Source organism: Ahaetulla prasina, chromosome 7 (assembly GCF_028640845.1).
Source record: "Ahaetulla prasina isolate Xishuangbanna chromosome 7, ASM2864084v1, whole genome shotgun sequence".
NCBI lineage: Eukaryota > Metazoa > Chordata > Lepidosauria > Squamata > Colubridae > Ahaetulla > Ahaetulla prasina.
The window spans coordinates 15,588,839-15,613,597 of record NC_080545.1 but is presented as its reverse complement, the minus strand read 5'-3'; the positions used below and the strand labels follow the sequence as shown (position 1 = coordinate 15,613,597).

The following is a 24,759-nucleotide window of genomic DNA, read 5'->3' as shown; positions in this document are numbered from 1 at the left end:
TTTCTTTAAAACTTCCAGTGTTGAAGCAGTCACAACTTCTGCAGGCAAGTTGTTCCACTGATTAATTGTTCTAACCAGCATGAAATTTCTTCTTAGTTCTAAGTTGCTTCTCTCCTTGAATAATTTCCATTCATTGCTTCTTGTCCTGCCTTCAGGTGTTTCGAAGATGGCAATCTCTGAGATATTGGAATACTGCTATCATGTGACCCCTAGTGGGTTCCCCCCCCATTAAACCAGACAAACGGGCTATAAACATGTATGGGGATAGGAAATAGGAAGGGGGGAATGACTGCTTGACAAAGTTCAGTTTGTGCCCATACTCAAGGCCACGCACCCTGAGAATGGCATGTGGATTGCCCCAAACATCTCAGTGATTCTCAAAACACTTATGCAGCTCTTCATTGGCTGAAGATGAACTGATCATGGGGAGAGGGCTGAGATGAGGAGAAAAATGTGTAATCTTTCCCATGGGAAACTTAGTTCTAGCCTGACTTTACTGCAACCAACAACCTTTAGTAATATAACCTATCACTTCAGTCAAATGGAGTCGAGGGTCTTTCTTTCCTAAGGGATCTGATTGAGGCAAGCCTGACAAAGGGTGCATTTCCCCTTTCTCCTGTTTAGAAAAATGGCAAAAAATACCTCTACCAATGCTTTAACTGTTCATTGATTTCATGAGATTGATTTTAATTTTCTTTATATTTTATCTTGATTGATCAACTTTACTGGTAGATTTGAAGCAGAAGGGCAGGATATATACCCCAATATAAAATAAATAATAAAATAAAAATAAAAGCAGTGGTCTTCTGAGATGTTCTTTTCATGTCCCAAATTTGCTTTTGGCCCCGAGATTTCACAGATTTCTCTTATTCAGGTTCTACCCTGCTGGGTTCTTTTCAAGATCTATAAACATCAACCAGGTAGTCAAGGACTTTAATCAAATTCATGTGCTGTGTACTTTCTCTCACTCTTTTACTCAAGATAAAACATGCCTTACATTTCTGAATTTCTAGAATGAATGTAGGAGAGTGGCAGAAATGCCTCTTCTACTTGAAGTTAACATCTTTATTTTAGGGAAGTGATGGCCCCTTGTACATGGAATTAAGTGCCCCTTGTGCATGGAATCACATAGCATGATTTGAAAGGAGCCTTGGCTTTGACATCTGTTCAGAAAGCCCCAGATGTCAAGGACTCTGTAGCTCCTGAATTTCCGACTAGTGTTCGCATCACGCAGCATTGATTTGCAGTCAACAAGGATCTATGATTAAGCCTTGTGTGGCCTCCTGAGGCTATTCTGTTCCAGTATTTTAGGAAAATACAAAGACCTGAAAAAGTGTTTACTAGAAACATGAGTACACAAAGAGAGAGAGAGAAAAAAAGCAGTCAACCATCGCGGTCTTTTATTATTTGCAAGGCATGAATGGTTCCAAAGAAATTGGAATTCTGTAAGCTACCTGGCTCAGTGGCTTGGGGAAACAGTTTATTTGCCACAGATGGATGAGCAGCAACTCATTTTCAGTGTGCAACTGAAACTACACAGAATTGGCAAATCATGTCTGTGAAGAGAGACTGACCCTTTTGGGTGTTTCCTTGCTCCAGAGAAGCAAAGTAGTTTTCCTCTAGTCAAAATGGACTCCTTGTATTGGTGTTCATGAAGTGTTCTTAGCAGAATACAGAATAACAGAGTTGGAAGGGACCTTGGAGGTCTTCTAGTCCAACCTCCTGCCTAGGAGGAAACCCTACACCACTGCAGACAAATGGTTATCCAATATCTTCTTTAAAATGTCCAGTGTTGGAGCATTCACAACTTCTGCAGGCAAGTTGTTCCACTGATTAATTGTTCTAACTGTCAGGAAATTTCTCCTTAGTTCTAGGTTGCTTCTCTCCTTGATTAGTTTCCACCCATTGCTTCTTGTTCTACCCTCAGGTGCTTTGGAGAATAACTTGACTCCTTCTTCTTTGTGGCAGCCCCTGAGATATTGGATCACTGCTATCATGGTTCCCCTAGACCTTCTTTTCATTAAACTAGACATCCCCAGTTTCTGCAACTGTTCTTTATATGTTTTAGCCTCCAGTCCCCATATCATCTTTGTTGCTCTTCTCTGCACTCTTTCTGGAGTCTCCACATCTTTTTTACATCGTGGAGACCAAAACTGGATGCAGTATTCCAAGTGTGGCCTTACCAAAGCATTATAAAGTGGTATTAACATCTTCGTGATCTTGATTCTATCCCTCTGTTTATGCAGCCTAATTAAGGCAGTTCCTCCCTAGCAATTCTCAAAATACATCTTTAATGATGTAAGTACCGGTAGTCTGCTTTAGTTTGGCAAGATTTCTATCTATAGGTGGGAAACTGTAAAGGAAATTGTTGAAGTAAGCCAGTGTGACTTACTTGGTTGTTGAGGTTTGACATCAACCTATGTGCAAAGCCTTTACAAACCAAATCACTCGTCTCTAAGGATGTAGTTGGTACTACCACACTCTGGCTGGTGTTGTATGCCATGTGAACTACAGCTAATCCAAATCCTTCTTACCTTTATGGTAGTAAACAAGCCCTAATGGTAGAGGAACCTGCAAACCAGGATATAATGAAATACCCTTGGGGACATGCAAATCAGCTAAGGTTTTGTTTTTATTTGAGACCTGTCTCAATCAGACAGATTGTCCAACTTGGCTTTCCAGATGCTCGTTTTGACTTTCCAGCCTACCACACAACTTCCCATTTAAGTACTGCCTTGTTCTGATGTTTGGTGTTAGCTAAATGTTTGCTTCCTGCTGAGAAGCAGGATTCTGGAGCAAGTGGAATGGATAAAAGTAGCTTTTGATTCCTTTGGCATCTTTTTAACTGCTTGTTTTAGCCAAACATTGAAATGCCATGATTGTAGCGTCCTCCCAGAGCAGGGGTCAGCAACCTGCGGGCTCTGGAGCCGCATGTGGCTCTTTTACCCCTCTGCTGCGGCTTCCTGTCACCGGTCAGCTCCACAATTGATAGGGCTTTTGGTTAGGACAGGTAGAGGAAAAAGGACACCTCACTAGGAGAAGACTCTATGGTGGAAGAACTGGACTTCCGGTTGGCAAAAGAAAAAGGATGCCACGCTAGGAGGAGACTCTATGGTGGGGGAACTGGACTTCCAGTCGGCTCCAGAATTGAATGGGAGGCTTCTGGTTAGGACCTTTGTGGCTCTTTGAGTGTTTAAGGTTGCCAACCTCAGTCCCAGAGCAAGGTAGGACTGGGATGGCCAGGTGGATAGTGAAGAGCAAGGGGGTAGATCTTGCAGAAGAACCCCAGGCATTCTTCAGCTGCCGCTTGACCAGCCGCCTTCCTTAATCTCTGGGCCTCTGGTGGCTCAGCAGGCTAAGTCTGTCTGTTATTAACACAGCTGCTTGCAATTACTGCAAGTTCAAGTCCCACCAGGCTCAAGGTTGACTCAGCCTTCCATCCTTTATAAAGTAGGTAAAACGAGGACCCAGATTGTTGGGGGCAATAAAGTTGACTTTGTATATAATATACAAATGGATGAAGACTATTGCTTGACACAGTGTAAGCCGTCCTGAGTCTTCGGAGAAGGGCGGGATATAAATTCAAATTTAAAAAAAAATCTTCTGTTCGGGGCCTCAAGGCCTGAGAAAAGCTGGAGTCAAGCCCTGTGGAAGAAATCCCAGGGCAGATGTGTTGTGTTGCTCCTGTGGTTCCTTGAATGAAAGGAGAAAAAAACCCCAAAACCTTGGATTAGCAAAGGCTGTTTTGGGGACAATTTGGCTGGGTGAGCTTGCTTGCTGTTCTTGAGTGAGAGATAAAGGTGTGGGGGAGATTCTGCCTGATAGGTCCGCTAGGGCTGAGGGTTTCCTGGAAAATAGTGGAAGGCCAGTGTTAGAGTGGAGGTTTGGTGATGTGGAGCAGGGGTCTCCAACCTTGGTCCCTTTAAGACTTGTGGACTTAAACTCCCAGAGTTCCTCAGCCAGCTTTGCTGGTTGAGGGACTCTGGGAGTTGAAGTCCACAAGTCTTAAAGGGACCAAGGTTGGAAACCCCTGATGTGGAGGGCAGAGGTTGCCAGATTGAAGCCCGAAAATAGTCAGACACAGGAAGGGTTTTGTGGCTCCCGATGTTTGCTTTTCTGTGGGAAACGGGTCCAAATGGCTCTTTGAGTGTTTAAGGTTGCCGACCCCTGCTCTAGGGAGACTGGTTCCTGACCCACGTAGAGATGTAGCTGGCTACCATCCAGAGTCTGATGTTGCAAGAGGTTTGTAAAAGGGTTGGGGCTTTAGTCTTGAGGTTGCTGTTGCAACCGTCTTGATTTGGTTTTATTCCTTCTTCCTCTTTTTAGCTCCCACTCCAGCCTGTTGTCAGCCCCCTTGGAAGTTACCCGGTTAAAGTCTTCCTTTAAAACCAATGTCTTCCAACCTCAGCAACTTTTAAGATGGTGGACTTCAACCTCCAGAATTTCTCAACCTGCTTTAAGAAAAAAAAAATGGCTTTCAAAAATGAGGCGTGGAAAAGAAAAATAGCATTAAGGAGAGATGGGAAAGTTTAGCGAAGGAGCCAGGAGAGGACCTCAGCAAAAATGGACCATTGGGGCAGGGGTGAAATCTAAAAATTTTCCCTACCAGTTCTGTGGGCGTGGCTTAATTGGTGGGTGTGGCTTGGTGGTCAGGTGACTGAATGGGCATGGTCAATAATAATAAATAATAAAAATAATAAAGTATACAAAACTTGGCAGGCACCGGTCTACCTTCTTTAAAAATAGAGGGACCGGTCTACTAGCTGCCTACAGCGCTGATCAGCTGTAGTGTGGCCCTTTGAAGCACCGGCATTTGCAGCTATATAACCACTGAGCGCTTCAGGGACAGAGAAGAGGAACAGCGAGGCGTGGGCAGTGGGGGGGGCAGGGATTTTTGCTACTGATTCTCCAAACTACCTGCCCCCATTGCTACCAGATCACGCGATCCGGTCCGAACTGGGAGCATTTCACCCCTGCATTGGGGTGCTGATATTCAATGCAAAATCAATGAGGACCCTAGGGAAAGGTTGAGGTTTCTGTTGTGTGGTTACCATCTTGACTTTTTTTGATGTGTAGGCCTGCAGGTATCCTTGTGTGTTAAAAATATTTGGGGTGATTGGGTGATTAAGGCAGAGATTTCTTTTAAGTTTTGCAGATGTTCAGTGGGTGTTTGTGTTAGAAATTGTTTTGATTCCATTTGAGTCATTGTGTACGTGAAAAATGGTGTGTCATCCAGACTGGAAACGGACACCCACACGTACTTAGAATAAGCACTCTATTTTACTTATCTTGTATATTCAAGCAGAAGTTAATCTGGATATCTTTTGTTTCCTGTTTTAATTTGTCAAAAGTGAGTGGTTTGAAGGGGGGTGGTGTTAATTTATCAAATATGATTTTCTGTGAAAGAAATATGAATGGTGCCCTCTAACTGCTAAGTTAATGAAAAGTATTATTATTCAGTTCTACAAGACTCGGGCCACAATGCAACTGGAGTCAAGTTGTGTACGCTATTGGGAAATCAGATACACAAAAAAGCCTGATCGGTTGGAAAATTTCAGATAGTGCTGTAAACTACATCTGTGACCTTCAGAAGTTAATTCTGCACAGCTGAATAATTTTACTTTTATAAAACATGCACTCTTGTATAAAGGCAGTCAATTTCCATTGTTCCCTCTGGGTTGGTTAAGAATGAAGCAATTGTATTCTGCAGGATCATAAACTCTGATCACAACTGCGGGAAAACTGCCCAGTCTAGTTTTTGCTTCGCAAGATTTGGTCAGACAGAAAAGCTAGAAATAAAACCTCCCCATTTGGAAGCAGAACCTGGCTCCTAATCTTATATTTCTGTGGCAGTGCTATATGACTCAGTAGTACATGATAAACTTCTCCTAAAACTAAAATCCTACGGCATCTCAGGATCCCTCCACAATTGGATAACAGCTTTTCTGTCAAACAGACAACAAGTGGTCAAAATTGGCAATGCTCTATCAAATCCTGTTCCTGTCAAAAGTGGCGTTCCCCAAGGCAGCGTTCTTGGAACACTCTTTATATTATACATTAATGATCTCTGTGACCATATTACAAGTAATTGTGTTCTCTTTGCTGACGATGTCAAACTATTTAACAACACCAACAATACAGCTACCTTTCAAAAAGACCTTGACTTTGTATCCGAATGGTCTAAAACTTGGCAACTCCAAATCTCAACCAGCAAATGCTCAGTCTTACATATTGGAAAAAAGAACCTAAACACTAAGTACAAGCTTGATGGACATTACCTTACAGATGACCCCCACTCTGTTAAAGACCTTGGAGTTTTCATATCAAATGATCTAAGTGCCAAAGCCCACTGCAACTACATCATAAAAAAGGCTTTACGAGTTGTAAACCTAATCTTGCGTAGCTTCTTCTCCAAAAACACTACACTAATAACCAAAGCATATAAAACATTTGCTAGACCAATTCTTGAATATAGCTCGACTGTCTGGAACCCATACCACATTTCTGACATCAATACAATTGAACATGTCCAGAAATATTTTACAAGAAGAGTTCTCCACTCCTCTAAATACAACAAAATACCTTATGCCACCAGACTTGAAATCCTGGGTTTAGAAAATTTAGAACTACGCCGCCTATGACATGACCTGAGTTTAACTCATAGAATCATCTATTACAATGTCCTTCCTGTCAAAAGACTACTTCAGCTAGGACTTCCGGTGGCTCCACCTCTTCGCTGAGCTCCTAATTAAAGGGGCTCCGCACTGAACATCGTAAAGCCAGGAAAAGCCGGCTTTAATCTTTTTCCCTGGATGAAAGGGAAAAGATAAGAGCAGCAGGGAAGTGTTGGTAGACCTCCCCAGAGGCTTTGTTTTAATTAAGCAGAGCCCCGAAGGGTCGACGGGTCCCATAAATATTCCTGCCATGCTCCGACTTCAGTGTGTGCCTGCAAAAGCAGGAAAAGAAGAAAGTGTCCATCTCTGCTAATTGTCTTATCTTCATGGATTTCTTTAAGCAGACGGAATGAGTGCCAGCGGACAATTACTGGATTGCAAGTATTTTTGATCTCCTGACTTCTACCTTTTAAAAAAGAGAAACTTTTTTTCCTTTGTTTTAATTGACTCTTAAAGATGGCGCCTGAACGGGAGTGAAAGTGACGAATGGAATTTCAAACAGTCTGTGCAACTAAGAAGATAAGAAATGTTATGTGTGGATTTTAATGAAGTGAACTGAGCTCTCCTATACTTAAAGGGAAAAGAAGTTTCTAGACTTATATTTTGTGAATTTTAAAACTGAAATGGCTACTAAACCACCTAAGACTGGGGGAAGAAGGGGTTCTGAACCAGTTTTAGAAGACCTGATTAAAGAGCAAGGGAAAGTGTCTGAAGAAAGGTTTAAGGAGATTATGGATAATAATGAGAAAATAAGAGAAGAAAAATTTTGAATATAGAAGGTTATGATTTGCTATATGGATGGCATGCATATTTAATTTATGACAAAAAAGTGGATAAGGCCTTTAAAAATCATGTGCTAAGAAATGCCCTTCATGTGTTTGGAAAAATATTATAAACTAAATTATAAGGTTCCTATATGGGCAAGTCCTAGACATACAATAGAAAATATAAACATAGAACAGAATCAGGAAATGATTACATATAAAGATCTTTTGTATACTGAAAGAGGTAATTTGCAGTTAAAATCTCTGCAAGTATTAAGAGGAAGGAAAAATTATACTTGGTTTCAATATGAGCAACTCGTGCTAGATGGAAGGAGATCAGAAAATTGGTATAGAGCAGAACGAGGGAAATTTGGTAAAGCAAATTAGAAATCAGTCTCAGGAGCATATAAAGAGATTGTATAATGTGTTACTTGAAATAGATTCTGAACCAGCAAATGCTCAGTCTTACATATTGAAAAAAAAACCTAAACACTAAGTACAAGCTTGATGGACATTACCTTACAGATGACCCCCACTCTGTTAAAGACCTTGGAGTTTTCATATCAAATGATCTAAGTGCCAAAGCCCACTGCAACTACATCATAAAAAAGGCTTTACGAGTTGTAAACCTAATGTAGCGTAGCTTCTTCTCCAAAAACACTACACTAATAACCAAAGCATATAAAACATTTGCTAGACCAATTCTTGAATATAGCTCGACTGTCTGGAACCCATACCACATTTCTGACATCAATACAATTGAACGTGTCCAGAAATATTTTACAAGAAGAGTTCTCCACTCCTCTAAATACAACAAAATACCTTATGCCACCAGACTTGAAATCCTGGGTTTAGAAAATTTAGAACTACGCCGCCTATGACATGACCTGAGTTTAACTCATAGAATCATCTATTACAATGTCCTTCCTGTCAAAAGACTACTTCAGCTTCAATTGCAACAATACACGAGCACACAATAGATTTAACCTTAATGTTAACCGCTCCAATCTTGATTGCAGAAAATATGACTTCGGGAACAGAGTTGTTAATGCCTGGAATGCACTACCTGACTCTGTGGTCTCTTTCCAAAATCCCCAAAGCTTCAACCAAAAACTGTCTACTATTGACCTCACCCCATTCCATATATATACCATATATATATGCTCATATATTGTATAGTTATTTCATGCTTATTCTTATATATACTGTGTGACAAAATAAATAAATAAATAAAATAAATAAATGAACATACGTCCTTAAAGCTGCAGTAGAAATGCACTGAAATAGAACAGTCTGAGCTTTGTGCATTTTCAGACAACAGCTCATTAACTGGTATTAGATTGCATTGCATTGTAATTCTGTTGTGATCTTGATAAGCAATCTAAAAATTAAATTCATTGTAGTGCTGTCATTCAAGTCAACAGTTTAGTGGAAACTTCTACCACGGGCTCCCGCGGTGGTTCAAAATAGTCAAGATGGAACTGCATCCATGTAATAAAAGCTCTAGCCTTGGATCACATGGTCAAACATGATTTTTTGACTTTTTCTTGCAAATACCCCGATTCCACGACATTTAAAGAAAAATTTAAGCCTATATGATAGCTTTCTAGTGAGAGATATACAAATGAATCTGGAGGTATTCCTAAATCCCTTAAAATTCAGCACAGGAGCCAATTTTTTTAGCATTTAATTTTGGTTTTTCTTTCACCCTAAGAGAAAGAGCCAAAGAACAATCAAGAAATCTCTACCTGCTAATTTAGCTATTGCAGCCATTTATCTTGAAACGTGACATTCCAACACATTAGAATGTCATTACAGCATATATTATTATAATAAAATTTAATGGTGTTTTTTGAGGGTTCCTCTAATTATCTTTAAAACAGTACGGCATTTAGTATGGTGTGTGTGTGCGTGAGCACAATTCCAGGTGGACCATTCTGAGTTTCAGTGGAATTAAACATTGGCCATTTCAAGTTTGAGATAGATAGATAGATAGATAGATAGATAGATAGATAGATAGATAGATAGATAAGGTAGGTAGGTAGGTAGATGATAGATAGATAAATGGATAGATGATAGATAGATAGACAGACGATAGATAGATAGATAGATAGATAGATAGATAGATAGATAGATAGATAGATAGATAGATAGATAGATAGATAGATAGATAGATGGATGGACGGATAAACTAATCAGCAGTTGTTGCCAATATTAAAACAAACTTCATCATGTACTTTTTGTTGATTAGTTTTTTATGTATTAATTTATATCCCACCTTTATTATTTTTTATAAATAATTCAAGGCAGTGACCAGATCTTCTCCTTCCTTCTCCTATTTTCCCCACAACAACAACCCTATGAGGTGAATTGGGCTGAGAGAGAGTGGCTGGCCCAAAGTCACCCATTCAGCTTTCAAGGCAGTACTAGAATTCACCATTTCCTGGTTTCAAGGCCACCACGTTTACCACTAGACCAGGGGTCTGCAACCTTAAACACTCAAAGAACCCTTTGGACCCATTTCTCACAGAAAAGAAAACACCGGAAGCCACAAAACCCTTCCTGTGCCTGACTGTTTCTTGAGCAGCCACAAAACTAGCATATGTAGTTGAATTAAACGTTCTGAAACTTTTCTTGTCTTGGATTTATCCATGGTTGGCCCACCGGGGGTTGAAAAGTTCAGTAAATCGTGTGCCGGCGGGCGTCACACATTGGCAGTTGTGATGCATATTTTGAGTGTCAGGGAGCCGCAGCAGAAGAGTGAAAGAGCCACATGCGGCTCCAGAGCTGCAAGTTGCTGACCCCTGCGCTAGACCAAACTATGGTATTGAAATGTGTTTGAACATTACTAGCTCGGGTTGGTAGTCAGGCTGTTATTTTGAGCTCCGACCTTGGCAATTTAGTTGCAAACGTTTCGTCACCCTTCGAGGAGACATTGTCAGGGCATTTAGATGAGCACACTTTAAAACGCACTGACAATGTCTCTTCGAATGGTGATGAAATGTTTGCAACCAAATTGCCAAGCTCGTAGCTCAAGCCAACAGCCTGACTATGATATGATGTTCATACTTCTGTTGTAAAATGCATAGATCTTATCACACAGGAGCTCGGCCAGTGAAAGGTTAAAACTTCTGCCTTACAAATCTAGGTACAGGCCTCAGTTTCAAGTCATCATTAAACCTTTGGTTTTTTCTTTCTATCCAGTCATTTTTCATTCTAAGAAAGTGCCTAGACAAGTCCCTGTAATTTTCTTGGCAGGGTATTTCAAAAATGGTTGACCCTTGCCTCCTTCCTAGGGCTGAGAAAAGGTGACTGGCCCAAGATCACCCCACTGGCTTTGTGCCTAAGGTGGGACTAGAACTCATGGTATACAAGTTTCTAGTGTGATGCTTCAATCACTACACCAAACTCTGTCTCTAAACCATAGTTAATAGGATCTTATGAAAAGGGAAATTTTCCTCTGTCAGTCGTCAAGTTTCTGCTTCCTTCTGTTTTTGCTTCTGCATTATAGGGTGGATGGAAACTTTCCAATGATTGGTTATGGTTATTTTCATGGTTATTTTTTTTTCATTATGGAAATGAAGTTTTTCCTACTGTGTCTACTGCTTGTTGACATTCAAATTATTTGTGAATTAAAACCTTCCGTTATGTTTCTTTTGGGAAAAGAGGGGAAAAAACAGGATGATTTGGGGGTTAGAAGAATGGTTTTAGATGTGTAAAGCACAGATCAAACATGTGTAATGAAATCAGGACTTATTTTTTTCCCAGGGGCGTCTTTGGAATTAACCAGATTAGCCCACAAACTCTTGCAAAAATCACTTGTCAAATGCTTGGGTTTAAATCATTGCCCTTTTGTTTTATAGTGCTGTGTTTCATTTTCTCCCTAAAACATGACTGGCTGGGGAATTCTGAGAGTTGAAGTTCACATGTCTTAAAGTTGCCATGGTTGGGAAACCTTGGCGTAGTAGAAGGTCTCTGTTGTTGATCAGTTGGGTGAACTGGTAAAAAGGGAGGATGTGAGAGTTAGATTAGACCCAAGCAAGGAGTGTCAAGAATTGGAGAGGTGATTATCTGTTTTTCTGCTAGAGAAAGCTTGTTTGCTAGGATCATCAACATAAATGTGCTCTCATCCAGATCAGATTAAGCAATAGCAATATCACTTAGATTTATATACCGCTTTACAGTGCTTTACAGCCCTCTCTAAGCAGTTTACAGAATTGGCATACTGCCCCCAACAGTCTGGATCCTCCTTTTTCCAACCTCAGAAGGATGGAAGGCCGAGTCAACCTTGATCCTGTCAGGCTTGAAAGAATCGAACTCCTGGCAGTGAGAGAAGAATTAGCCTGCAATGCTGCATTCTAACCACTGCGCCACCATGGCTCTTCCAATTGAAAGAATTTCATAAAAGATCAAATGAAGTCCAAACTCAACCAAGCCAGCCCAATTACACTTTGGTTCAGCATGACTTGGTTTGACTTACTCCAACACTGAAACTTACTCAGCAAACCATGTTTAAACCTAGGCTAGGGGAAAGTATGAACCTAGCCACTATCGAAATTGATTGGGTCATGGGACCACTATTAGGTAGTTTACTTTGGGATGAGCCTGATAGAAAAGATCAAATGTTTGAGCAGGCAAGAATAGGATTGATTAAAAGTCAGTGGCGAGCTCTCATTGTAGCTAACAAAATATAAAAACCACGTGCAAAAAGTTAAAAATGCAGAGTAAAACTATCTAAAAACCCTATTTTATATGGCTACAAACAGCATCTTAATCTGGATTTGTCCCATTCAGATTAAGGCTTTATGAGTTCTAGAGCATGTAAAATAAAATTTTAAGAAGTTATTTTGAACAAATAAAATAAATAATAATAAATTCTTCTCCCAGTTAGGCTTGTTAAAACCATAGGCTCTTGACAATGACAGTAGGATATTCTTTAATATTTTATTAAATATCGTTACTGCATTGCTGTTACTTGGATTTATATTGTAAATCTCTGTAGACATGTTTGCAATGAGACTGATAGATAGATGTAAACATATACAATGACTCATAGAAAACATGAGAATTTCTCTATAGTGAATCCCTATTTTCCTCCTGGTTTTTAATAGATGCAAATTCCCATTGTGTTCAACTGTTGTGGTGTTTTTTTCCTGACTGTGATTTTGATGACGCAAACAGGGATTCAGTTTTCCAATTCCACTCTAGAGAAGAAAGATTGAAAAGATGTTTAGATTTCCTAAACCTCAAAAAGGTTACCAAATCTTTAAAGTTATCCTAGGAAGACTGTGCCATGATATCACTAAGCAAATCACACCAGCGATGTAGCATCATGACTTCTACCAGATGCTATGGAGATGTAGACTCTTGTGTAGCTTTAGAAAATGGTCCCCAAGAAACATTTTTCTAAGCCAGTAAAACCAAATATCAGAATGCATAATTCTGTTACAGTGGATATAAATATAATATAATATATATAATATAATTTATATCTATAAATATATAGATATAAATATGCTTCATTTTGTTATGAAGTTTTTAATATTTTATATTTATAACAATTCATATATTTTGGATAAATAGAATAGAATAGAATTTTTTATTGGTCAAGTGTGATTGGACACACAAGGAATTTGTTGGAGCATACAATCTTGGAGTACATAAAAGAAAAGATACATTCATCAAGAATCATAAGGTACAACACTTAATGATAGTCATAGGGAAACAGTCAATATAAAACTTAAGGATACCGGCAACAAGGCTACAGTCAAGGGTGGGAGGAGGTGGGTGATAGGAACCGTGAGAAGATTAATAGTAATGCAGATTTAGTGAATAGTTTGACAGTCTTGAGGGAATTATTTGTTTAGCAGAGCGATGACATTCAGGAAAAAAATTTCCTTGTGTCTAGTTGTTCTGGTGTGCAGTGCTCTGTAGCCTTGTTTTGAGGGTAGGAGTTGAAACAGTTTATGTCCAGGATGTGAGGGGTCTGTAAATATTTTCACAGCTCTCTTTGAATCGTGCAGTATACAGGTCCTCAATCGAAGGCAGGTTGGTAGTAATTGGGTTTGTTTTTTTGGTTTTTTTGCAGTTCTAATTATCTTCTGAAGTCTGTGTCTGTCTTGTTGGGTTGCAGAACCAAATCAGACAGTTATAGAAGTTTAAGTGGGAAAAGATTGTAGGCTGGAAGAAAGCACTAGGGCAGTGGATCTCATGAAATAGAAACAAACTTCGTAGTTATATTTTATCTGAATGCAGTCTTTACACTTGAAGCATTTATAATATTTATGAATTCATTCATCCCATTTCTACATGGCCCATCTCACTTAAGTAACTGGGTGTTTTACAATAAAAAATAATATATATAATAATATAACAAGCATACTGGCAAGATCCAAGCTTTGTATTAAGTTATAATGTTGTTTGGTTGTTGTAGTTTTAAAAAAAAATTATGAACTTGGTCCATTAGGGTTTACTCAAACTATTTTTTAGCATGTAGTACAAAGCAGCCGAGTTGGGTTTTACTTCAAAAAAGATAAAATTAACTTGGAAATATTCACAGGAAGATATGTGCATGTCAGAAAATGCAGGTTTAAAAGGGGCAGTTATGGCATTTTGATGCACACATCCCAAACAAACTATGATATAGTTTAATACATGAAATGACAACCTCCATTTTGATATTCAAGGATACTCAAAGGGACAAAGGAAATAAAGGAAAAGGTGCCTCATATTTTTATGGAGATCTTACTATATACCAGTAATTCGTATCCGTGCCAGCAAAACATGAATTCTGATGCATGGAATCTAGCCAGTCTCAAATTTATTTAGAGGGCTGTCCAACTTTCTTATTATGAATTTCCACTACAAAACAGCGTGCTATTTTGGAGCAGATGGTTTACTGTGAAAACTCAATAAGGGAATATGTTGTTTTAAAGGACAGATACTGAGCTACTTCAGCTAGAGATTTGTGAGCTGCAAAGGACGGGCTTGTTTTTAAACCATCTGGCCTTTGTTCCTTTTTGGGAATTTTGGTTTGTAGGTGGAAAGGTGGGTGTAGCTTGGTTTGAAAGGCAGAATTGTGGCTAGAAGGATCTCAGACTGCAACTTATAAACAGGGAATATAAATTAATTTGCCCTCTTGTTTTCAGGCCTGCCAAACAGCTAGGAGCAGCAATGAATGCTAACTGCATGCTGACAGCTAAATTGAACAGTATATTGCATGGCAAACCAGACTAGAAGAATTAGATAAATTCCAGTTCCTCGCCGCCTCTGAGATTTTACCCGATATAAATATACCTCTGACTAAAAGGGATTTTTCTTCCTGATAATTAATGTTTTAAAATTCCATGCAGACTGCTTCAGCTGCATACCGTTTTATTTTAAACATTATATCTTACTTCAGAACAGTGTTTCTCAACCTTGGCAACTCGAAGATGCCCGTACTTCAACTCCCAGAATTCCCCATCCAGCATGATGGCCATCTTATGCTGGGGTTGTCTACCAGTGTGGGGGAGCGAAACAATCAAGAAAACAAAATAGAATGCATGTAAAAGGGGGCAGGGGATTGCAGCCCAAGTTTAAATTTTATTGACCCTCTGCAGACCTTTCTGCTTTCTAGTCACGGTAATCCTAAGAAAACCAATGTAATTTTGCAATAGATTTAAAGCATGGGTGTCAAACTCACAGTGTCATGTTGTCATCACATGATGTATCATGACTATTCCCCCTGTTGTGGTCCGCCAGCAGACTGCGGAGCTGGCAACACAATCGGACAGCGATGAGGCTGAGGAAGAGCGTCAGCCAGTCCTGGAGGCTGGGGAAGGCCCGGATGAGGGCTCTGCGTTGGAGGCTGAGGTGGGGCCAGAGCCATCGGGGAGTGAGGTGCAGACTCTAGAGCCTCCAGAGACTGACAATAGTGAGGCAGAGGAACAGGAGGAGGCTATTTCTAATGCATGCATGAGAAGAACTGCCAGAAGGCAAGAGCAGCTCAAGCAAAGAGGACGACTTGGGAGTAGGGCCAAGAGATGATTGGCTCCTCCCATAAGGCTTAAAACAGACCAGCAATAGTGTTTGGGCTTTGCTGGAAAACAACATTGATAATTTTGTCTTCTTGCATTTATTTTTGTATCGGTGTCTTTTGAATGTTTGCCAAAAAAGGCTTTTGGCAGTTTGCCTAATTGGACCAAGGTTGGTGATAGGACTGAGGAATTGTTTTGGGAGGAATTTGCTTTAATTATTATTATTATTATTATTATTATTATTATTATTATTATTATTATTATTATTATTATTATTATTATTATTATTATTTTATGCCCTTTCTCCGAAGGACTCAGGGCGGTGTACAGCCAGAGTAAAACAAACGGTACAATATACAATTAAAATACAGATTAAAAAACTTATTATATAATTGGCCTAAAAACTTTAAAATGTATAAAACTAAAAAACCCCTTAAAATTAATAATAGAAATTTAAAACCAATAAAATTTAAGCCAGCCCTGCGCGAATAAATAGATGTGTTTTCAATTCGCGGCGGAAGGTCCGAAGGTCAGGTATTTGGCGTAAACTCGGGGGAAGTTTGTTCCAGAGGATGGGAGCCCCCACAGAGAAGGATCTTCCCCTGGGGGCTGCCAGCCGACATTGCTTGGCGGACGGTACCCTGAGAAGTCCCTCTCTGTGAGAGCGTACGGGTCGGTGGGAGGCATGAGGTAACAGCAGGCGGTCCCGTAAGTACCCAGGCCCTAAGCCATGGAGCACTTTAAAGGTAGTGACCAAAACCTTAAAGTGGACCCGAAAGGCCACAGGTAGCCAGTACAGTCTGCGCAGGAGTGGTGTTAAACGGGAGCTAGGTGAAGCTCCCTTTATCACCCGTGCAGCTGCATTCTGGACTAACTGCAGCCTCTGGGTGCACCTCAAGGGGAGCCCCATGTAGAGAGCATTACAATAATCCAAGCGAGAAGTAACGAGTGCATGAGTGACTGTGCACAAGGCATCCCGATCAAGGAAGGGGCACAACTGCCGAACCAGGCGAACCTGGTGGAAGGCCCTCCTGGAGACGGCCGTCAAATGATCTTCAAACGATAGCTGTTCATCCAGGAGAACACCTAAGTTGCGCACCCTATCCTTTGGGGCCAATAACTCGCCTCCAACAGTCAGCTGCGGCTGCAGCTGACTGAATCGGGGTGCCAGCATCCACAGCCACTCCGTCTTGGAGGGATTGAGCTTGAGCCTGTTTCTCCCCATCCAGACCTGTACGGCTTCCAAACACCGGGACAGCACTTCAACAGCTTCATTGGGGTGGCCCGGGGTGGAAAAGTACAGCTGAGTATCATCAGCGTACAGCTGGTATCTCACCCCAAAGCCACTGATGATCTCACCCAACGGCTTCATATAGATGTTGAACAGAAGGGGCGAGAGGATCGACCCCTGCGGCACCCCACAAGTGAGGCACCTCGCGGCCGACCTCTGCCCCCCTGTCAACACCATCTGCGACCGGTCGGAGAGATAGGAGGAGAACCACCGATATACGGTGCCTCCCACTCCCAATCCCCCCAACCAGCACAGCAAGATACCATGGTCGATGGTATCAAAAGCCGCTGAGAGGTCTAATAGGACCAGGGCAGAGGAATAACCCCTGTCCCTGTCCCTCCAGAGATCATCCACCAACGCGACCAAAGCTGTCTCCGTGCTGTATCCGGGTCGGAAGCCGGACTGGAACGGGTCTAGATAGACAGCTTCATCCAGGTATTGGGGTAGCTGCCGTGCCACAGCACTCTCTACAACCTTCGCAACAAAGCGAAGGTTGGAGACTGGACGATAATTACCCAAAATAGCTGGGTCCAGGGAGGGCTTCTTGAGGAGGGGTCTCACCACCGCCTCTTTCAAGGCGGCAGGGAAAACCCCTTCCAACAAAGAAGCGTTGATAATCCCCTGGAGCCAGCCTCAACCAGTTTAGTTGGAGCCAGCCTTCAACCAGTTTAGTTGAACTATGCTGAGAATGAAGTAATTCTCAGCTGCTCAAATAAAGTTTGTTTGTTTTTTCACTGACTTGAGTTTCATACTACCTACTTGGGTCACAACACCCCCCTTTGCTAAACCAGGGATGGGTGTGACCAGCCCGTGATGCATCTAGCCCACAGGCCGCAAGTTTGACACTCATGATTTAAAGTGTGCTGTCCTGCTTCCCCCACACACACATACAGTAAGAGTTCTACTCTTGTTCAAATTCCCCAAACAGGTACTCAGAAAGCACCCCTGTTTCTCTGGTCCAGATTCCAAGCTCAGAATCACTGGGTAACCAAGTCCAATGGGCACACGCAAAGTCCAGGAAAGCAGTCCACAATTCAAACAGGCCAGGATATACGGCATAAGCACACAAGGCACAGAATTGGACACGTTGCTCCAGCAACATTCAAGTCCTCCGGGTGGGATAGCCAATGCCATACAACCCCCATGAGAGGCGAGGTTGCCTCCTCATGAGTAGTCTAGCTGACTGACGTTGTGTCTCTCTCAGAGGTGAAATGCTACCGGTTCAGACTGGTTCTGCTGTCCGGGTAGGGAAAATTTTGACTGGTTCAGAGCAATTGCTGCCTCAGCTGAGCTAAGAAACAGCAAATGAGTCTTAGTCTCATTTGCCCTCAGCTAGAATAATAAAGGGAAACATTCTGCTGCTTTTTTTCCTCCTGCCCCACCCTACCCCCAAGCAGGGAAAGGAATACTAGCTTTAATGAGATGTCTGGGTGTTCAGAGCAATTATCACCTCCTTACAATGTTGTGAAGCTGTAAAATACCTTGTTTGAATTGAGAAACTGCCTCAAAAGAAACTGTCTTTTGCTTCCTCTGGAGCAAAAGCAGAGAGCCTCTTCCAGGGAAGATTTCTCTGTCTTCTATTTTTCTTCCACAGCAGAACAAAAAAGCCTCTTCCTGTGAAGGCTTTTCCAGTTCTTTATTCTGATTTTCTTCTGGAGCAAAAGAAAGCTCTTTCTGGTTAATTGTTCTCACTGTCAGGAAGTTTCTTCTTAGTTTTAGGTTGCTTCTCTGTTTCTTCAGTTTCCATCCATTGCTTCTTGTTTTGTGACTTCTTCCAGTCGCAAAACAGGAAGTAACGACCAGGCGGGTGGGCGGAGCTTCGAGCCATCATCGCTACCAGTTCTCCGAACCACCGGCCGTCATTGCTTCCGACTCGGCCGAACCGGTCCGAACCAGAAGCATTTCACCCCTGTCCCCTCCCATTTTCCCACAGTAGAATTTGTGGCAGGCCTGAAGCCTGAAGGCTCAAAGGTAGAAAGATGGCTTCCAGGTGTGACAACCTTTCCTTCTCAGGATGATGAGAAAAAGATGACACTGTATTTGAGGGTCGCGTCGAAGCAAGGATAAGTCTGACTGGAGACGACTTCCGGTGTCCAGGGGCAACGGGTCGTCTGGAGGCTTCTCTTGCCCCCAGCGCCCGAATCCGGCCGCCGCCGAGGCCCCCAGGGGCCAGGTGTTCGAAAGGACACCTGCCGCACGGACGGCTCGCCAGGGTCTCCCAGCCGACATACAGGACTGGGGGACCGATGCTGGCGCGCCCTAGGCTCGGCGGGTTCGAGGCCACGGGCCACGCCATTACTTTGGTCGCCGCCTGCTGCCAGCCCGTGACACCGGGCTTTGATTTATAACTGCAGCAGCCTGGTGGTGAACAGGAGCGGAGAAGAATTGAGGAATGGAGAAGGGAAGGGGATATCGGTAAACGCGAGTGGAGTGCTCCGGAGTGCGGGGGGGTTTTTCTCCCCTGCGGCTGGAAGGAGCACGAGTCATTCTGGAGAGAGGATAACTTAAAATAAGAAGATTACCGGTTTTGTGGAGCTCTGGAGAGAAGAGGTGATGGAGAAATTTAGGAGGGAGGGTTTGAGGCCCCCCCTCCCTCTGGGGAACAGTGGTGGCGTCCAGCTTCCGCCTTCACTATGAGAATCTTGATGACATCACTTCCCTTCGGCTTCCTGGTTGACTAACTGTACTCTGGACTCGTTGCTCCTGTGAGTGCCCCCTGGTGGATCCGGAGGAAATTACAAGGATACTGTGCTTGCCTGAGGATTTTGAATTTTTTTTTCAAATGGCAAAAGGTCAGAGACCAACTGCTGGAGAGATGGAGAGAATTCTGGAAAAGTTATCCAATATGGACAAGAAACTGGATGATTTGCAAAGAGGCCAAACGGAAATAAGAGCAGAAATTGTGACTATCCAAAAGGATTTAAAGGATACTCAACAAGTCTCAGCAGAAAACAAGCAGAAAGTGGAAGGTCTGGAGGGTGAGATCACGGGCAGTGCAGAAAAGAGAGGAGGCGACAGGCAATGCTGTGCTTGGACTACAGATGGATAAAATGTCTTATTTCCTTAGGTTTCAAAATTTGGAAGAAGTGGACCAAGAAGATTTGAGAGATGTTGTGACTAAATTGTTGGGAGAATTTCTTGGGAGAGGTGTTGATTTCATGAATTGGGATGTGGATCGAGTTTATAGAGTTAATTCACAATATGCACGCACGCATGCAGTTCCCAGAGAGGTTCATGTCAAATTTGTGAGAAGAGGCGAGATGAAATTCTTAGAAAACATAGGAGTGGGGCACTGACTTACAGGGGCAGGAGATAGCCATTCTGAGGCAGATTCCCAGACAGGTGCGTGAAATGAGAAAGAAATATTACTTTTGTCAAGCAAATTGTACCAGAAGGAGTGGGCTTCAGATGGCTGATGCCAGAGGATTGATGATTTTCCGGGAGGGCATTACGAAAAAAATTAGTACAATTGCGGAGGCTACGGCCTACGTGGAGGAACACAAAGCCCTCCTGGAATCAGATGACCCAGGAATTGAAGAAGGGGAGGTTATAGACCATGGGGCGGTGGCGGCTGGCGCTGTTGGGGCCCTGGGGTTGGGTTAGGCTGAACCCAGAGTTCTGAGATCCAAAACTAGGAAGTGATAAAGATATTTGGTATTGTGTTGGTTTTCCTTATTCTCTTTTGTATGATATTCTGTTTATTCTTGACCCTTCTTTATTGCGTATGTAAGATTTGTAAACTTAGCTACTTCGTGTCACCTGCTTGCCATATGGCTGTTGTATGTGTTAAAAAATTTGAGTAAAATTCTTATCTAGGATAAGAAAAATGAAAATTTGCCATACCTGATATGTATTTGTATATACCTTTTTTGACCAATAAAAACTTTTTGAACAAGGATAAGTCTGACTGTTGCTTGCACTTTATTACCAATTCTGGTCTAACATCTGCAGTTGTTTGGTCTGACATCAATTGATGTAACCAAGAGTTAGTTTTCCATTGCTGGCCCGCATTGGACTCTATAACCATAACCGATCTGGGAATGTCTCCCCCCCTACAAGCACCTGCGTTCAGGTGTTATAAGAGGCACTTTGCATTGATGGTATCTGATTTCACTGAGTGACTGTTTAACTGAGTAGCTTTTCCAAAAGCTATTTAAAAAACCACTTTCTTAAAACAGTCAGCATGCTAAATCATCCTCGTTTTTTTCCAGTGACTTTGACCAAAGGCAGTATTGTATTTCGGGAGACCAGTGGGAGGGCTTCACAGCTTTTGTAGCTGTACAGCCTTGGTAATTATTGCCTGTCTCCAGTTCAGAATTTCAGTTCTGAGTCACTCAGACAAGAAGAAGCCTTCAAGTTGAGTTGAACTCCTGAAGTGCTTTCATGGATTTGGTGACAATCCAGAAGTGATTTGTATTTTCTTGTGCTTTTTTTCCAATGTGCATTTTGACTTCCCATGATAACCGTGGCATTTTCTGGTGGGTTTCCATTCTGAAAGCTATCTTCTTGTTCTTTCTCAAGGGCAACCAAAGTCATCCAGTTTTTGCCGCCTGCTGTGACTTCTTGTGATTACATATGTGTGTATCTATGTGTGTGTGTGTGTCTATGTAAAAGTAATGTAGGCGTTGTTGTTAGTTGCAAAGTTGTGTTCGACCCATGGCGACCCCATGGACAATGTTCCTCCAGGCCTTCCTGTCCTCTACCATCCTCTGGAGTCCATTTAAGCTCATGCCGACTGCTTCAGTGACTCCATCCAGCCACCTTGTTCTCTGTCGTCCCATTCTTCTCTTGCCCTCAAACTTTCCCAGCATTAGGCTCTTCTCCAGTGAGTCCTTCCTTCTCATTAGGTGGCCCAGATATTATAATTAGCAAATCTCAACGCCCTTCTCTTGCTAGTACCCTCAAGAATGAAATACTGTCTTAATGGAAAGAAAGGCATCAGTTACATTGCCATTGAAATGCTGATAAGATTTACCAAGAACTAGTCGTCCTTTTTATGTGCCAGTTAGCCCTCATTCCTTCCATGTTTCTATTTTGCTAACACACTCCCACTCATCCAAGAATTTATTTTGCTCGTAGGAGCTCTGCCTGTCAGGTGCAACACATACACCGGTTTAGCTCACGCTGGTAAAAGCCTGTTATTAAGAACACAGTAGCCTGCAATTACTGCAGGTTCGAGCCCGGCCCAAGGTTGACTCAGCCTTCCATCCTTTATAAGGTAGGTAAAATGAGGACCCAGATTGTTGGGGGGGCAATAAGTTGACTTTGTAAAAATATACAAATAGAATGAGACTATTGCCTTATACACTGTAAGCCGCCCTGAGTCTTCGGAGAAGGGCGGGGTATAAATGTAAACAAAAAAAAAAATACACATAAAAAAATTAGCAAGCTTTGATGACAGCAGTGGCAGTGGTGGGTTTCAAATATTTTTACTACTGGTTCTGTGGGCGTGGCTTGGTGGGTGTGGCATGGCTTGGTGAAATAGAAACAAACATGTGAATTAAATAATTAAGAGGAGATGAAATAACAGTGGATAGAATGCTGTACTCTTTGCATATTAAATAAATGAAACTTTAATCCCGAAGATTGCAAGTCCCTTCATGAGATGAAGTCTTGGATTGAAATTCCAGGTTGTTCCAGAGGTGGGCTTCACGTATCTTAACAACTGGTTCACCTAGAATCAAAAATGTGTATGGGCACACCTTGCACACATCAGCGCTGCATCAAAACCACGGCGATTGTATAGGATGGGATAGCTTCGTTTGTGCACGCCCCTTGCACACATGCGCACTGCATCAAAAACATGGCGATTGTATAAGATGGGATAGCACGTGGGTGGGTGGGCGGGCTCAGCCATTGGCCGTAACTACCAGTTTACCAGAACTGGCTGAATCCCACCCCTGATTTGTTCCCAATCAACTTTTTTTCTCTTGCTTTGAAGCAATGCTGAACACCCAGAGATACTTTTTTCAATCATCTTTTTGGGAACATCTTGAAAGCTTTTTATTTTGCAGGCAGCTGCTCTGGTTTATCTTTAGTTTCCACTCCATCTTCCCATTGTTCTCTTTGCCTTGCTCCCTTCTTCAGTTCAGACTCCCTTTGTGGCACACAGTTGTGTGACTCACACCCAGTCTTCCCGCAGAGAAGCCCAAATAGAATTGCTGTCAAGATGACCAGCAAAGCAGCTGAAAGTTTTCGTTGTGTGTGGAAGGAGCTCCCTCTTCAGACGCCCCAGGAAAATCCACTAATATTGAAAAATGGAAGTGCCCCCGCTCCCCAAAGCCCCAAATAAACAGTTTGTGTTCTCTAGAAGGAAAGACTCAGCATTAAGAAAACTAAGATCATGGCATCCGGCTCTCTCAATTCCTGGCAAATAGAAGAAATGAAGGCAGTGACAGATTTTATTTTCTTGGGTTCCAAGACCTCCGCAGATGGGGACTTTAGCCAAGAAATTAAAAGGCGCTTGCTCCTGTGGAGGAAAGCTATGGCAAATCTAGACAGCATACTAAAAAGCAGAGAGATCACCCTGCCAACAAAAGTGTGTATAGTCAAGGCTATGGTTTTCTATGGTTTTCCCAGTTGCAATGTATGGGTGTGAAAGTTGGACCATAAGGAAGTCTGAGCGCCAAAGAATGGAGGCCTTTGAACTCGCTTTGCTCGCATGCAGCGCTTCTGCGCATGCGCAGAACCTTCTGCACATGCACAGAGCATCCATAATGATGTCCAGGTAGGTGGGCGGAGCTTCCCGCCACTGCCACTATCAGTTCGCCTGAACCGGGGTGAACCGGTAGAAACCCACCATTGTAACCCGTGTTTTAAAATGATGCTGTTTGATATATTAAATTTCTTTAATATATACATTTGTTTGATTTTCGTTTACCTTAGTAAAATATAGCTTTGGGGTGGGGGGAGACTGTAACAAAGAAGATTGTAAGAACTGTAAATAGTACCAGAACAGCCAATGTTTACTGTAGACCCAGAATATCCACATAGTGATTCAAAAGCTATATTTAAAGTGTATGTCTGTTTCGTTTTATGTTATTGGGTAATGATAGCTGTTCCATCCCAATCCACATTTTCTCTTTCCAAGTATTCTCAACTCTGTGCCTCCAGTCTTCTAGAAGCGTGTTTTGCATGAGTGTCTATACAAAAATGTGGGTACAGGGACCATTGCAAATGATCTTACAGAGAAAGCTACAAGATTCATTAAGAATATAAAGTAAATATTATAGGAGTTTATGCTCCGAATCAACAACAAGAAAATTTTTTCAAGTTTTTACATAAAAGAATAGTATTTTGGGATTATAAATCATATATATTAATGGGTGATTGGAATGGTGTGTTGGATACTCAAAAAGACAAAAAAAGTTTAAGGAAGATTTCAAGCCGGGCGAAATTACCAAAGGCTTTTTTTGAAATGATGGAGGACTTGGAATTAAGAATATTTGGAGAGAACATAATACAGAAGAGAGGGATTTTACCTTCTTTTCTGACAGGCATCAATCATTTTCGAGGATTGATTTTATTTTGATTTCTAATGATTTGTATTCTAGAGTGAAGAAGACTAAGATTTGTTCAAGAACTCTATCTGATCATAGTCCGGTTTGGATTGAATTTGATTGGGAAAAGGAGGCTAGGAGATCATGGAGGTTGAATGAGAATTTGTTTAAATATGAACAAAATGTAAATGAATGTAAAAAGCAAATGAAAGAATTTTTTATTATGAATATGAAAAAAGAGATATCTAGAGAGATGATTTGGGACGCTAGCAAGGCTTATATGAGAGGAAATGTTATACAAATGAATATTAAATACAAAAATAAATTGCAGAAAAAGAAAAAGGAATTGGGGGAAAAAAAAGAATATAAAGTAAATATTTTAGAATTTTGCACCTTCCTTACCTGGGTGAAACCAGGCTTAATAGCAGTAACTGTGAGAGAGATCTTGGAGTCTTAATGGACAACCAGCTAAATAGGAGCCAGCAGTGTAAGGCGGCAATTCTAAACTGCATT

The 24,759-nt window shown here is 41.7% G+C and overlaps 1 protein-coding gene across 3 annotated transcripts in view; it reads left to right on the top strand.

The window, feature by feature from the left end:
• PRR5 (proline rich 5) overlaps nucleotides 1-24,759 on the top strand; it is a 108,446-nt gene that overhangs the window by 6,896 nt on the left and 76,791 nt on the right. The gene's annotated exons all lie outside the window — the stretch shown is intronic.